The sequence below is a fragment of the Poecilia reticulata genome, chromosome 5 (genome assembly GCF_904066995.2).
Source record: "Poecilia reticulata chromosome 5, P_reticulata-male-v2, whole genome shotgun sequence".
Classification (NCBI taxonomy): Eukaryota; Metazoa; Chordata; class Actinopteri; order Cyprinodontiformes; family Poeciliidae; genus Poecilia; species Poecilia reticulata.
The window spans coordinates 30,178,093-30,195,581 of record NC_088834.1 but is presented as its reverse complement, the minus strand read 5'-3'; the positions used below and the strand labels follow the sequence as shown (position 1 = coordinate 30,195,581).

General features: G+C 37.5%; 1 protein-coding gene across 4 annotated transcripts in view; it reads right to left on the bottom strand.

The window, feature by feature from the left end:
• Nucleotides 1–17,489, bottom strand: part of cntn6 (contactin 6) — a 175,548-nt gene that overhangs the window by 88,777 nt on the left and 69,282 nt on the right. For 3 of the 4 annotated variants that reach the window (XR_001776630.2, XM_081607452.1, XM_008410157.3), the window contains exon 2: nucleotides 3,116–3,184. The gene's annotated coding sequence lies outside the window, so the exon portion shown is untranslated. Of the gene's footprint in view, nucleotides 1–3,115; nucleotides 3,185–16,909; nucleotides 17,045–17,489 lie in introns of all 4 variants that reach the window. The other variant, XM_017304949.2, reaches the window with a different exon arrangement.

Below are 17,489 nucleotides of genomic sequence, written 5' to 3'. Positions count from 1 at the left end.
AAGAGTGGGCCATGTTGAGCGCACTCAGTGGATTTAAAGCTCTCCTTCACCCATCACCTTCAGAGCAGCACTTTCCTCACGATGCTCCATAATCCATCCATCCTGCGCGAATCAGAAGCCCATTATTTGCCAATACTGAGTTCCTCAATTAAGAATGATGACATTGTTAGCATTTAGTGCATTGCGAGGCTACGGGAAGCATTAATGCCCATCACAGAGGTTGACTAACAAGCCCCTGCAGCATTTTAAGTCATTAGTAGACCTGCTCTGCCCAGTGATCGATGTTCATTTGCAGTCCACTCTTGCTTTCCAGCTAATCAACTTTATTTTGTCCACTTCCACACAAATGTGACTCTGCTTTGATTCGTATTCAAAGTCACACTCAGGGCTCCTGAAGGCACGTACCCCAAATACAGCAGCTGGGAATGCTGAGAAGACAGTTCCTGGAGATGTTTAAGTGAGGGGCACAACAACTCTGTTATCATGATCTATGGATCCTCAGAATCCAGAGGGTGCGTTTTTTTTGTTTTTTTGGTTTTTTTGGCTATAGTCCAAAAAACCTAAAGAAGTTGCATGTGATTAATTTACATACCCTTAACAAGAAACAATGGTGATTCATTTTTGCATGTGGTAGATGCTCAGTTTGAGGTGTTGGATGGGAGATGGCTAATGGTGCCTGGAAGGGATACTCTCCGTCACAAATAACACTTAGGCATGCACTGAAAAAACACAAACCAATTTTTGCTCTAGTTTCTAGTGCAAATATTTAACTACACTTTGAATAAGAAAAAACTATCTTATAGGTAACTTTTCAGCAAAATATACAAGGTTTCCCAATCCGATATTAATATTGGAAATTGATCCGATAGACTAAAAACGAGCATCAGATTATATGAGGCTGCATGTAAAATCTCAGACAGAAGCACACTGATGGAGGAACTCTGCCGTAGCCTTTCTACCTGGCAGGGTTTGTGTTCCATACCCAGACCCATTAGTTAATGGATCACCTGTTCTCATTCCTAATGTCGATAATTGTTCTGTGCTTGAGTAATATCACTTGATCATGCCTTTTCTTACATTCCACACTACAAAATAAGTCATTAAAGTATGACGTATTTACTTTTATAAGTCATACTTTCATGAAATTGAATTTTGTTCACAGGCTACATTCTCACAGCAGGTTTTGATACTTCATTCAGACTTTTTTTAATTAAATTTTTTTTTTTGGCATGGTCATTCATACTACTCATTATATGCCTCTGCAACCATACTTCCGTATGGACAGTTTACATCCACAAAGTGACCTGCATGCACAGAAACAGAACCTTGGCGTCACACAACAGCATATTGTTTATGAAAGTACAAATGCACACCGCCATCTGCAGATCAGTTTTATGACTGAGATCACTAAGACCCGCCCCTGGCTCTGGTTGGTTGTTGGGAGCACTGGCGGGAGCACTGGCAGAAGCCCGAGGATATAGATTTTTCACAGATTGTCCATCTTATACCACACTGTCAAGACAGTGACAGTTTCAACAAATATGTAAAAAAAAAAATAATAATAATAATAATAATAATTAAATGCAGCTTTAATATAACAAAAGCACTAGTTCCACTGGCAGAATTTTTTCATTTATGACATGTAAAAAATGTTTTGCTGTAAGTGAACAATACGAGCTTTTTTATTGATCAAAATTAAGGAGTTATTGCCTTAACACAAGCTCACATCGCCTGCTGAAAAGTTACTTGTAAATTACTTTTGTTTGAAATGTACCATAATATTTGCACAAGAAGGTAGACAAAAATACTTTGTTTTTTTACATTAAGAGCTTAGCACAATCAATGTGTTCCCCTTCTGTTTCTCCGACTAGCTGGCGATGCTGAGATATCAGCGTAGAAATTCCTAAACCACTGTTGGATTCTGACCCGGATAAACGCAGATATCCGATGGAAAGAGATTCCTGCTTTAATGTTTCCAGTAGATTAGCAGCCAAATTAGCACAAGAAGAAAAAGGGGAACTGTATGGTGTCCTGGGATCTCTGCTGAGCCATGTTCCACTTCATTACACTCTGAGTAATTGGTTAAACATGTGACTATATAAATGATCTCTCTGCAGCCTTCTGAGTATTAATTAAGACCCCTCTCGTCCTCCTACCCGTTTTGGATAACAGGTACTTTCTGCAATGCGCAGGGCTCCATAAAGACATCAGCATGACGGTGCCTTTTTTTGAATACACTTCCAGGAGCCAGCAAACCATCCAGCTTCATCTTTATTTATAAAACACTAAGTAATAAATATCCTGCAAAAAAACAAAAAGCTTCCTGATCTAGGATTACAGTTCATCTGAGATCCTGTCAGTTCCCAGGGGGCAAAAGGTGCTGCAGCTTAGGTGCTAAACCGCCACATGTTGTGCATGAGAATACTACACACCGTGATAGGAAGAGAAAAACCATAAGAGCTTAGCACAGTTAATTACAGACTTCTTTAACAAAACTGCTTCTCAAAACACACAAACACATTTTACTCTCAAAATACTCCGAAAGCCTTTAGAAAGAGGAGATAAGCAACCTCAGTTAGTAATCAGTTTCTCAGGGATGAGTTCTCAGATGTCTCAAACAGTTCAGCTCCACTTCATAAAAATGCTTTTGCCCTGAGAGGGAACATATTCTACAAAAAGCTTGGAAATTATTTGAATGTTATTGGAACTATATCAGCGTAAGCATGCAAATCATGCTTTAGCGCTTAAAACCAGAACTAAACATGGAGAAACAGCATTCAGCTTCCACACACCATAAATGTGGAACAAACTGAAAAAAATTTTAACTGAAAAATGGACGAAACATTGAGTTGTAATTTAATGAATACATGACAGTATAAATTAAAGAAATGTAATTTTCAGATTGTGAAACTGATGTGAGCATTGACCTCAGAAACGATAAGTTTGGAATACATAGAAGAGACCACAGACATCTGTTCAGACACATATTCCCAAGAAACCGCGTGTGATCACGACCCCCTACCTGGAAAAACAGCTGCTGGTCGCGGTCATTCATAACAGGCAATAAATCACAAAGGCCAACAACAAGCATGTTTCTCACTGATTGAGTACTCACAGAGTAAGTGGGGTCTGCGGCTTCACGCTCTTTCCTTCACAGCCAAAACACAGTCACTACTTTGGCAAGCTAGAAGAGAAAGAGGGAGAAAATAATATTGAGAAATTAGTGAGGAAAAAAAAACTTGATATGTCTTCTAACTGGAGATCAGCTGCCTGAAAAAAGGAAGAATGCAGTCAGTAGCACAAGTGTTCCTGATTGTGGCTCATATCTGGGTGATTCTAGCTGCTAGGTTTGGGTTTTCAGCACAGAGAGGGTCTCCCATGGCAAGAAGTTCTCTCAGGGTCTCCCTTTATGTATGCCAGAAGTTAACAAACACAGAATAAAATCACACATGCTTTTTGTCTTCCCGATATCTTGATTTCCCATCGTGTCTAACCAGAAAGCAGTGTGTTACTGGTGCAGTCTTAAAACATATCTATAGGTGAGCCTCCAGTTAACGTAAGTGCGTCAGTTAACCCATCAGAAGTTTCCAAATCCTCGACGTCATCTAGACTTTCCCCTCATTGTTTAAAAAGACAGTAATCACTATGTATGTAAACTTCAGATTTTTAAGACAAATATTGTAAATGCTGTCTTTTCAATACTAAATTTAAATCTGTGAACAAGCATTACTGTTTCCATTATCTTAATTCAGACTATGGGTAGAATAAAGAAAATTACTTCAAATTACCAGATGTGAAAGCAGGTATGGAACATCCTTCTGTTGGGTTTGAATTACCACATGGAACACAAAGCAAACCATATGTATCCATTTTGTAAATCTGCTTCAGCCACCTGACTGAAATGCTTCTTGGACACCTGGAATTTCTGGTCCCACTGGTGGGAGAACCCGGGGCAGACCCTGAACTCAGAGGGACTTTACATGAGCTTGGTATGAAAACGCCTTGGGATGTAGAGTTTTGCTGGAGAGAAAGATGGCCCAGAAGAGAAACCCAGACAACACCTTCAGGGCCTGACCTTGGGTAGGTCAGAGAAAATGAACAAAATGATGAATGTGCGCTATTGAATAAAGAATACCAAAAAATTTCAGAAAAACAAAAGATGTGCTTTAGTGAGAGATCTCATTGTGTTGACATGCAGAGTACTCTGAGGATATAAATAACTAATAACTCAAGCAAATCCAAACACACAAGAAAACTAATCATAATAACCTGGATTTCTGCACCTACACACCAGAGGCTATTTCATTCTAATTTGGTTTTCTGCAAGACAGACTCAATTAATGCTATCACAAAGAGCGGAGTGGTTGTGAGAGTGGATAAGAGCTCTGAACACAGAGTACGTGAAAAATAAAAAATAAAACGTGACACACTAATACTGATTTTCTTTGTGAAAAGGGAAAGCAGACTAGACTAGAGTTAAGCATGAACTGTACTTGAGTATAACAAGAAATAGCTTCTATTTGGAACTTGTCTAGGGAGAGGAAACACAGCCAGTTGAAATGCATTGGAATTCAAGACAGAATTCATTGGAAAAAGCTTTTCTGAAATGTCCTTTTAACTGCTGATGCTCTCATTTTCAAAGGGAATTAATTTGACACATCAAGGCTATTTGGCTAAATTTTATGGAATACTCCTATTGCTTACAAAAGGCTAATGCTGTAATTGTAAAACCTTAATATTGTTTGTCATTTTTTGTTACTAATATGTTAGCTGGACTAAATTCTAAAGACTGGAAACTATGTGCCAAACAGCTGCTAGAAGCCCAGAAACTGAAAGTATTAAAGGGGCAGAATTATGTGTTTTCCAGGCACATATTTCCATTTTATAGCACAATCAATTAACTATGTTAACTTCAGTTGTTATAAAAAAATACTACATATATCAAATATGAAGAAAAATTAATTTTAGTTCCTAGTTTAACACCTTGTAATTTGGTCTCAGGAAGTCATCACAGTTATCCTCTATTAAATAAAACTGTGCTTTTTAGACATACTGAGACATATCTGCTGTTCATTCAGGTTGCAAGAATGCATGAGATCCAGATTTTAGCAGATACCAAAAGGGCTAAACAGAGTATAGTTCCTCTGCTTTATCCCTTAGAGATTTTAACTTTTATCTGTCATGGTAGTGGAACATGGTGGATTTGACAGCCTCACAGTTCAGATAAAAATCTATGTACTATACATACTAGGATCATATTTCATACTTAGAGTCATAAGGGGGTTTAAAAAGACATAAGCATAGTCTTAGTTAAACTAAAAGGAAAATTATGTTAATGTAAAAAAAAGTAAAAAGCGAAAGATCAGTCTTTTCTGTATTTCTCTATATTAACATGTGTGCTATAAAAAACATTCTTGTGTGACTACATTGATGTTCTCTTCATTATTATTATAATTTACTGTTGAGTAAAGTCAAGGCACCAATTATGTTTCAATTTAAGCTCAAAAACCTGACAGGAATCATTTGGCCATACTTCAATAGATATACTCCATGTGTTTGTTTTAGCAGTATTAGCGGTTAGCAATTAGTAACAATTAGCTAGTCATCAGGGGCGCAACTACATACTTTCTGAGGTGTATGCGAGCATGTCCCCCCCTCCGTCCCCAGTAACATAAACTTATACAACTCATCTTTAATTATAGTGTCAAAAATAATAAATGTACATAAATATGAATAAATTGGTGCCTACAGGGCAATTAAAAAACAATGAAACAGAAAACAGGGCTATATTTCATCATTTAATATGTAAGTGAGCCAAAGAGCCACTTCTGTTAGCCTGTGTAGAACCGCCTATGGGCTGCAGGTCTGAGGCATTTTGTTAGCAAGTTTTCTATCATTCTTATAGCTTGATAGGAAGCCTGATCCAAACTGGCAACCCACATTAATAAAATGGTGAAATAATATTGACCACAAAACACTGAATTTATAAAAGATAACATTTTTCCTACACAATCCTAACAAACGTTTTTAATGTTGAAAAAATAAGCGGTTTCTCTTCACAATATTTATTAATTTGCTATTAATCCATATGATAGACTTATTTAAATTTCTATTTATATTATTTTTCAGTCGCAGGAAACGACTGAGGGATGAAGAGACTGATGTCTGGCTCTTTAGGTTTTGCGCTGTTCTCCTGACCCATTCTGTCTGAAATCAAACAGTACAGTTATCCAAAATCCACCTTTTGAGCTTTTCATCATATTGCTGTGGGATTCCCTCATCAAAAACACACCTTCTCATTCATGTCTGAGAAATCTTTTAATCTCCTGTGGGAGGAGCAGGAGTTAGAGATACAGGTTCAATTTCAAAGCATTAAATTCCAAAGTCAAATTTCTTCCAAGTCATATTTGATACAAAGCATTTTTATACCAACTGAAGGTTACAAGTAGTTGATTATATGCTATAAAATGATACTATGCGACTGTAAAATATATAATACCCTTTAAGACTTCGAAAGGTTATTGGCTGCACTGGATCTTATTTACTGGTATTAATAGGGACTCAATTCAAAAATGCACCAAATCTTTTGAATTTTTATTCACTAAAAACATGCATAATTATTTTCCATGATAGAAAAATGCATTAGCTCTTTTGATATTATTCGAAATCGTCATTTCTGAATAACTGATGAAAACTTGATAACTGATTATGCTACAAAATGGCAAATAATGCTGCACCTTTCTGTCTGTGCCTCTGACTCGCTCTACCCCTCACCCCGAGACGAAGAAACGTGAAAGATAAAACTCGCTACATTTACCCCGTTATGTGCGCGAGGTGAAGGAGCGTAAGGCGCGCTGAAGTGTACGCGAAGACATCATCGGCGCGCCGCCCCCTCTGGTGCAGCGCCCCTATGCGTTTCATGCGCTGCATACCCACTTTTTGCGCCACTGCCTACATCCAACAGCATTACTCAACTCAGTCGGTTAGTTTTAGGGAAAAACTGCAAAGTTCTTTGCGTTTTGCTACCATGATTCTAACACACACCTGCGTAGCTCTACACAGCAGCCGCACAGATGTAAACCCAGCTCCAGCGTCGTAGCGCTCATGTTGCGTTTAAAGGTCGCTCGGAAAAACAGGTCACGACGTGTTAACAACGATTATACCGTTTTAATGGCTGAAAAAAGTGATAGAAAGAAGGCGCCAATATTGGAGTGTGGAAGCTCCTACTGTATCAAATCGATAGGAATAACAGAGAGTTGGCCGCTCTGAGGTAAAAACAGCAAACAGTCCAGGCGGGAATACAATGCACCCCAATGCCTGCCCATGCCACCGGACCTTTTACTCAACTGGCAATTTATAGGTTAACAAGTATAAATCAAAACAAACAAAAAAACATCGCTATGAATGAAAGAAATAACCCAGATAGCACAGAATGATTGAAACATTGAATCAATGTCAGCCAGAAACATTGAATCAACGTTGAACGCTGACATTGAAACATTGAAAGTGGTCGGTGACTTGAATGTTGAATCAACATCTTGGGTTTCAACCATAACTGACATTATATCAATGTTGATTCAACCATCATCTGTATGTCAATTTACATGCATATTTGTGGTGATATTGCATTGAATCAGTTGGGAATCAACATTGATTCAACCTTCATCTGAATGTGGTTCTGCACACATATTTGTTTATTTTACATTAATTCAATGTTGATTTAACACTCATTTGACTGTGGCTCTGCATGCATATTTGTGTTGATTTTACATTGAATCAGTTATGAGTCAATGTTGATTCAACCTTCATCTGAATGTGGATCTACATCCAGATTTGTGTTGATTTCATATTGAATGAAAGCTAAGGATTTATGTACATTTTTAGGTCTGATAGGTCTACATAACATACCACTAAAAGTTTCTTCACTGGTGTTAAACACTATTATTGGCAGATCATGGGTAAACTGTGTACAAAAGTTTAAAAATGACAACATAGGTTTGATATAACATTTTAAGAAAAGAGGGACAAATCTTTAAACATATTTGACTCCTTTTTGACTGTCAGAATAACAGTCTATTGTCCACAGAAGAACAGAGTCCATGAGGTTAAGCTTTGTACTGTATGAACCAGGGAAACAGTACTAGTTGTGGTAACCCCAGTTAGACTCTGGTTGGCATCACTTTGATTCCTTGTGATGTTTTCCTCTCATTCTGGCGTGTAATGAAGCCACTTGACAGTTTTACTGCAGTCCTCAAGAATCAGCTTTTGGTCAAACTGCAGAGCAACGGCTGAAAAACACAAAAATAAAAGTGAGGAAGGTGCCGGTTAGAAATATGATAAACATTTGAAAAGTTCTGAAAGACATTGAAAGATTAAACAGTGTACTGGTTACAGGTCTGAGAACAAATACTAACCATATAGTTCCCCATGTACACTTACTGTTATAATATTAATCTGAATTGTTCATTAATATTTATCTTAATGTTTATGTATACAACTACATTTACCTATGAAGCTGCAGTCTAATGTAGGATTTATGATTCTGCACTCATGTTAAAATGAGGGAATCAATATTTAAAATAAAGCCTGTTTATCAAAAAACCTAAAGATAAAACTCAGGGAGGATCAGGGTTTATTTAACACACCAGAGACGAATAAATAGAGCAAAAGATGATTTATACTGTAGTTGGAAAAATTATTTATAATTTATACAGAATAAACTTCCATCAAATTAATCTTCAATCAACTACAAATATTTCCAAATAAGTTTATTAAATTCATTACAAAATGTCCATGCGCTGATAAAGATCCCACACCAGTAATAATAGACCAGTTCAGTTTAACCAGTTACCAATACAAGAATCAACAGACTGAATCAGTCATTAGCAGGTTTAGTTCAGTGTTTCACCTGCCTTACATGTTTTAAGTGTTTCCTTTCTGCCTCACCTGGATTTAATCTGTGGATGATTAACAACCTTCTGCACTTCTTGATGGCTGCAGACTGTCATGCAATCATCTAACTCAGTTGTTCTGGAACAGAGACACATTTAAGCACGTCCCTAAGCACATCATAATAAAAAATGAAAAACAAGTGATTACTATCACAACAATTTAAAGCCCACCTGGAGCAGCCAGCCTTACACTTCCTTGTCCACCACATGCTCTCCCAGACCAAACAATAGGCCCCGCCCTATTTTAAAAACTAAAATCTCACAAAATCTCACAAGATTTCATACTTAGGCCTGGAGCGGTGGGCAGGATGAAAATAGTACAAAATGAGACATGACCTAATTATTAAAAATATCCGTTGTGCCCTAAAATAACCAGGATTACTATGGGCACAAAACAATGCCCTTATTTTTCAATAAACACATTTAAGATCAAAGTAATATTGAAAACTTACCATAAAACTGCTCAGAGGAGAATTCAATTCAGAAACCAGTTGCAAACAAGCCAGCAGCAAAATGGCTGTTTGGTTGGGACAAACCACTAGTGTAAAAAGGGGGAGTCGGACTGTACAACTCCTGGTAGAGACTTGTAGATGTTTTTGTGTCAACACATTATGCACAGTCAGTTGATCCACCATAATTTGTCGACTTCAACCAAAAATCAACCATTAATCAGACTTCAGCATTTCAGTCATCAGATTTCAACCACAAAACAACATTGATTCAATGACACAGTTTCAACGGTTTGATTGGATGGTGGTTTGATGGTTGATCCACCATCATTTATCGACTTCAACCAAAAATCAATGATTCTAACTATTTTTCAACGTTGATTTAACATTGTGTGCTATCTGGGAAAGGTCTCTTTGTGAAGAAATGAACAAAACCAAGATATTTAGAAAATGGGAGGCAAAATCTGAATGATCACGAGAAACATTTCTCTCAGGAGCAACAAGACGTGTCCATTTACACCAAGAACCCAAAGGCGTTGAATGCTTTAGCCCCGTTTTGCCTGACTCGTCTCCGAAATGACAGGACCTGAGGAGTCTCAACTGGCGGTCCCCATTTTCAGTAAAAGCAACAGGAGGGGTTCACTTTGCTCAGCCTCCTCAGGCCAGATTGTTGCATGGAGCTTGAATAAAGGATCTCACCATTTACCGAACCATAGCTCCAGGACTGTCATTCTGAATGTGCACTTCTCATCCCGAGAAGAAGTACCAGAGGTGTTGGAAAAAGTTTCAGATTGATCTGCCATCTTCCTCATGGTATCAAAAATGTATCCACACCCCTCCCTCATCCATGTGCTCAGGTGTCACAGAAACCCAACGACTGAAAGTGCCCACAGCAATAGTCACATTACACCAGCTGTGCAGATTTTGAATGATAGGGAAACCCTTTTTCAGTTTCATTAAAATGTCAAAAAAAATGAATAATTCATGGTTTTAAATTTCAGGCCGACTAAGAATTCCTCTACATTGCATAAGGTCTTTTCCTTCCACCAGATTTATTCCAGTGGAAGTGAAGCATTTTGCCGCTCTGAGATCTGTTGCCAATTTCCCTCACAGACAATGAAAAGTGTAATTTGTCAATTGACACAAAGAAGCAGATAAAATGAGAGTCATTCGTCAGCAAAAACCTTCTAAAATGGACATGGACTGAATGAGACATTTTACTAAAACCTACAGTAAATTAACTACAGCTCTGTTATTTGTGAGAGCTGTCAAGCTGAATAAAAAGATGTTTTATTCAAAGTTGAAATGCCCAAAGGAAAACAAAACACCCACATTAAATAATGTTGGTTAACCAATAAATGGAAAAAAGCTGTGTAAAAGACTAAATTTAATCTCCAGAACATTTCAAAAGTATTGATACCCCTCAAAATTTCAGATTTTAATTTTAACTATAAACTAAGGAGATTTTCATTTTTATGCAGAATTTTGAAACAAAAGAAAAATTACTCAAAACATGTTTCTCATGTAAAAATCATTGTAATGCAGCACATGAGTGATAAACTACTTTATTCTCCAGAATATTTTACTACAGAGTAGAATTAAATGTCCCATTAAGAGTGCTATTCACTTGTTGTGAAAACTTTAAGCAAACCTTTAAAATGTTGCAAGAAAGGAAAAATGAAAATGCGACAAGAGTTTCCATCTAATGGTGTGGAGCGAATCAAAGCATGATACCATCAAATGTTGATGCTACACACAGGAAGTAGAGATCACAAACAAGCAGTGTAATTTCCTTTCATCAGACTAAATTATGAATCTGGTGACTGTTTTAGTTGCTGTAGCTGTTTTAGTTGATTAGTTATATTACAGTTTTAGTTGTCTAAATCGATTGTCAATTTAGTCAACAAAATCTAAATACTTTGAGTAGTTCACTAGAATTAGCAAAATAAGACTACATTTTTAATCAGTTATTATCTGTTAAAAAATGATCAGAAGAGGAATAATTAAAAACCTTTTGACTCGTTTCATTCCCTCTCCTGCCCGGATTCATTGAAGTCGTCATTGTATCAGCTGAACCATAAAGACGCGACAACACGTTTCTCCAAGTCCAAAACATAATAACATTTGTTAGACAAACAAATGAAACTGACAGAACTGCATGAAACCAGCAATATTTACCTCACACTACAGACATCACACACACACACAACGAAACAATACAAAGAAACACCCCACCGCCCTGGATGTTTCTCCGGAGACCCGGTGGCGATCAAGCGCTAAACTCCGTGCTAGCTACTTTAAGTGTTTTCCTTCGACGCTGGACTGAACTTAGGGGAGTGACCTTAGCGAGTTTCATTTTAAGAACAAAGTGTTATTTTTTGTTAAAATAAAAACAGATGTTTTTATGACCCGGTCCAGAATTTTATCAAGTGGTCAAACACATACACTAGCTGTGTTCTAACTTATAGAAAACTACAAGCTAAGTTATTTTAATTCAACTTGGTGTATAATGTTTTCGATAGAAATATCCTAGATAAAAGATTACGCTAATTGAACCATGGATATAATTTGAAATGGATTTCCTTATTTGAAATTGGTTCCCTCTGGTATTCCATGAATGAGATGTAAACATTTTCAGGGAAATAGTTAAGGGGTTAAAACTAATCAAATTTACTTCCACAAACAATGAAAAGAATTTAAAAACTGCATTTATTTTTAAATTAAATGTAAAGGAAGCTCTCTTTGCCACATGAAGAAAAACACACCATAAGATTTTACTGCAGGAAAATAACCTGGAGTCAATCATAAAGCGTTGATGCTGTAACACCAACATCTTCACACCCTGCAGTATCATCACAGCTACTCAGGCTTCTGTCAACACTCGCCTGGCTTCCTGCTTGGCTGGGCAATTGTAGCTGTCAGTCACCTGTGTAATGTGTGAGACAGCTGTGGTATTTTAGACAATGGAGAGGGACTTTATCATCCTTCCTCTAGTAGGTCATACGACAAATGACTAATTTTAGGTAAGACGGGGGCGTGCGAGGCAACTGTTTTTCTTGGCAAGGCTTTGCCTGAGTATTGTCATCAAATGAATCAACTTCACAGCTGCCTGTTTGATCTAAAACACCTACAATCACCAGAGAGTGAACAAAGGTTTGCTTCTGAAGCCTTGCAGTGAAGGATTCCACAGGTACTACAGGAATAAGGTCTCTACCCACTAGTTAGTAGGAGGAGGGTAAGAGTGCAACCAGCTCACTGGATGAGATTATTTATTTCAGGTCAGAAAGAATAAGACAAGAAAAGGGAAATCTGGTTTTAACAATCAGACTACAGGTTTCACAAATCACAATGTCAGTTTTAAAGAAGCTAAAATGAGTGCAAAACATTCCGGTTCAGTTTTGACTCCATATATGCTGGGTTTTTTTTTTTTTGGTTCATTTCTAGGAGGGACCTAGGCTAAAAAGGAGCATTGAATCTCCTTTTTGTGCTTTTACAAATAGAATAAAGTTGTTTTTTTATTTAAACTGTGCTTTTTTTATATACGTGCTCAGTTGAAAAATAAGTTTAAGTGGTTTGCAGAGATGATTCAAAGCTGCCCTCATAAAGTGCACAAACTTGCTCCAGCAAGAATCAAGTGTTTGATCTTTTTATGAGCTGAAAGAGGCAATAATAAGTAAAGACTTGACTTATCAAATGTAAATACCATTTTTCAAAGGGTACAATTACGTAAAAGTGATTTATTTTAGATTTACATCATGCTATAATGTCATTCCCTCATCAAAAACTTGTCTGGAGTGTCGCCTTGATTCATGAATGCTGGAGAAATCCTTTAATCTCCACGGCAACCATTCAGCTGTGCAAAATGCCTGGATGGACCTAGCTTTTCCTCTGTGCTTTCATTTCCAAGCTTCTGCCTCACAGAGGTGAATCTGAAGGAGCCTTGTGACTCCTCCCCTGTGCTCCTTCAGATTAGCCAGCAGCAATCAGCAAACACCTGGTGGAACTGCACATCAGCTGAGCTCATTATAGGAGCTACTTCTCAGAGCAACGCTGGTAAAAATGTTGTTAAAGGGTTAATAGAGGAGCCATGCAGTCTTTTCAGAAAGCAGAGCTTCAGAAAAACAGGAATTTCTTAAAGAGACAGAAGCCCAAGGTATTAAATTCAGACGGAAATTTTTTTTTACGTCATATTTAGTATATATATTAAAATAGAAAACACAAAAAAGGAGGAGGCGTGGCTTCAATATTTAAGGATACTATGAACTGTAGTAAAATATCTCTGGGTAATTTTATGTCTTTTGAATATCTTGGAATCGAGGTAAAAGGCCACAAACAAACTTTGACACTAACTCTATACAAAACCCCAACATATGAGGAAAATTTATTTACGGACTTGAATGAACTTCTATCTCTCATATGTATTGATTACGATTGTTTGATAATTGTCGGTGATTTCAACATTCATGTCGACAACCCCCAAGACCGAGGGGCTAAAAAGTTCTTTAATATATTAGAGAGTTTTGGTTTAACACATGTCAAACAAGCAACACACACTCATGGACACACACTGGACCTGGTTATCAGTAAGGGTGTGAACATTTCCAATGTCTCTGTAACTGATGTCGCCCTGTTGGATCACTTTGCTGTTATCTTTGACAGTTCTTTATCCGTTAACCCACTTGGACAAAAAGCTACTATCACAAAACGTACTTTCACAGAAAACACAGCAGAAACATTTAATCAAGTCTACTCCTCTTCCTCGCCCTTAAGCTATAGTGACGTAGATAAGTTGGTGGATGATTTTCAGTGGAAATATCTGAAAGTGCAAACTTTCAGATATTAATTACCTTGCCCCCATTAAAGAGAAGGTTGTGACAGGTAGGAAGAAATCTCCATGGAAAAATGCACAAACTTTTCAATCAGCTAGACAACTCTGCTGTAGAGCCGAACGGAAATGGCATAAAGCTAAACTGCACGTTTATTATGACATCTACAAAGAAAGACTACGTAACTATCACACAACACTAAAACATGCAAAAGAGGCTTTCTTTGCAGATGTCATAAACAAAAATACTAAACGCTCAAGGTTTATTTGCTACTGTTGACAGGCTCACAAATCCTCTGATGACGTTGCCACCTGAACTTCAATCTAATGCCGCCTGCAACAAGTTTTCCAGTTTCTTTTTAGAGAAAATTCAAAAGATAAGAGGATTAATCTGCACATCCACTCCAAAGACGGTACACCACTGCTGTGCCCAAACAAAACAAATGCAGGAACAATGGCCCAATTTCAACTACTTAATTATAAAACCCTAGAAGAAATTATAAGTCAATTAAGCTCCAGTTCCTGCTGTCTGGATGTCCTACCCACATATTTCTTTAAGAAAGTTCTGCCTCTCGTTGCTACTGATCTGATCCAAATAGTTAACTCATCGCTCTCTTCAGGTGTTTTGCCCCAGGCTTTGAAAACAGCACACAGGACGAAAAATGGGATTTTCGTCAGCTATTGACACCTTGTTCTGCCTAACCCTGCCCCTGTCAACAATTTCCGGCAGCGCAGGTGATAAACATGCAACACTTTTTCTGTTACAAACTGACTCCAGCCCCCCACCAGAGAAGGGAAAAGTTCTGTAGCCCTCACAGGAAAAAGTTTGGGGACCACTGGTCTAGACTCTTCAGGTCTTCTGGTTCTGGTCTGCTCTGCATTCCCAGAACCAGAACCAAACGAGGAGAAGCAGCATTCAGTTTCTATGCACCACAAATTTGGAACAAACTTCCAGAAAACTGTAAAACAGCTGAAACACTGGATGCCTTTAAATCTCAAATTAAAACCCACCTGTTTTGCTTATGGCTAAATTGCAGGTTTTAATGTCTTAGGTTTGAGAATCCTTGTATGATGTGGCTCTGCTAAAACTCTGTTCGGGGAGACCCCATAAGGGCAAGTTCTCAGATAGATTGATGTTTTTATCTTTACTTTTAATAATGTTTACATCTTTTTATCTGTTTTAATCTTTTTCAATCTCTCTCTTTTTCAGTTTATTCCGTTTTTATTTTTATTTTAATTATGTTAAGCACTTTGAAATGCCTTGCTGCTGAAATGTGCTATACAAATAAAATTTGATTGATTGATCCTGTCACCTGATTGACAGAACAATACAGACTCTGTGGCTCAACGTATAAATTATTTTGTGAAAACACCTAAAGACAAAAGTGTGTGCCAGGCTGTATGGAAATTCAAAGTGCAGGTCTTTTTATATGGGTGTGTTTTAGTAGTCTTTAATAATGACCTTGTCTCATGGAGCTGCACCTATCAGTCTGTTAAAGGAGAACAACCTGCAGCAAACGCTTGAAGCCCAAATTCAATTTGCAAGGATGAGGAGGTCTTCAGAGCTTCTCAACAACAAAGGATGATCGGTTTAAGAGTCCAAGAGATGGTCAACATCAATAGATAACAATCCTACTTATCGCTGCTCTCCACCAGTAAGCACAACACACACCTCACAAATCCTCCAACATGACGTCCTTGTATTTGTCTGCCTGAAAACAAGAGAAAAGTAACAAGCCAGCTGTGAAATTGAAAAAAAAAAGTTCTGAAGTTGGTAAGAATTGATTATAAACAGAGTACAAATGAAACTTGAGTTTCTTTTTTAACGATTTAAGCATTTGGTAGCCCAAGTATAATGCAGTCTGACACAGCTTGACTTTATTTCTGGTTTTCAGAAAACAGATAAATTAACGTACCCGAGAGTTACTGTCAGCCTCCCAGGGTTCTGAAACTTTTCAAATTAATCTTTTAGAAAACCTCCCAGCCTCAGTCAATCCAGACACCAATTTATAGTCCTCAATGTTGGACTATTCATTTCAATTTCTGACATTTCAATTCTCATGTCAGGGCCAGTGAGATGTAGAATAAAACTGACACAGCACTAATTTATTTTTTATTTTTTGCAATGATTAAAGAGATTGAATTTTTAACTAAACAAGATGAACCATCTGTCCATCCTGTCAGGAATAAACAACTAGGCTGCAAAACACTCGGTTATTTTACCTTCATAGTCATGTTACTATTCACTTGCAGGGAACAAGGTAAAGGGAGTATCATATCTATACTTATATATATTATATATATTATGTGTGCATGCTCCAGCTGCAAATCAAAGGAAGTTTTATCCTTGATTTAAAGCAACTCTGCGTTTCAGCATCATTTATGGACCAAACGTCCATTAATCTGGACTTTTGTTCTAGATTAATGGAACATAGAAGCTGAATGCTGCTTCTTCATGTTTGGTTCTGGGGATGCAGATCAGACCAAAACTACAAGACCTGACCATACAATCCTTATTTGAACAAATGCATGTTCTTTTTTCTTCAATAAAAAAAAGACAGTTTATATACATATTTAACAAAATGAATACTCATTTATATATAAATGAGTGTGTGTGTGCACGTGTGTGTATGGTTACTATATTCTGAATTTTTAGTACAAGCAAGAGTATCCCCAAAACTCACCTTTACTTTTGCCCTCTCCTGCACTCCAGTGGTTTCAATTAATTTGGCCCTCCCTGGGTCTCAGTGCTGGCAGATCCACCCAAGAGACAAGACATCCATTACTGCCAGGTCTCAGGCTCCATTTCAAGTAGGTGGCTGATGGAAAGAATGGCCACTGTGAGGCTAATGAAATATTTTCCACACCAGAAATAGATGTTGTATGCTCAGACAACCATGCTCATTATTGAATATCGCCAATGACGTGTCATTTGGTTTAAAATTGGAGTTAGTGCCAACATGTTAGCAGGTGTCAGAGTTTTTGCTGATCTTGAGTCGAGTTTGCTGAAAGTTGCATGAATGTCCCCTTGTACTTATGGATGACTAGTCTAAATTCAAGCCACTTGACTCCAACGAAGGAGTTGTCAATAAAATATAGGCATTTATACTTGTGTGTGCCAAAACCAAAACAACTGCGAGAACATAACATTCACAGATAGTTTTTTTCAGTAGAAAATAATTAGAGGCATCCACAGGCATATATTTATTTTGTAAACCTCTGCATGTTTAGCTTATTCAAGCACACGTCGACACATTCGCCTCT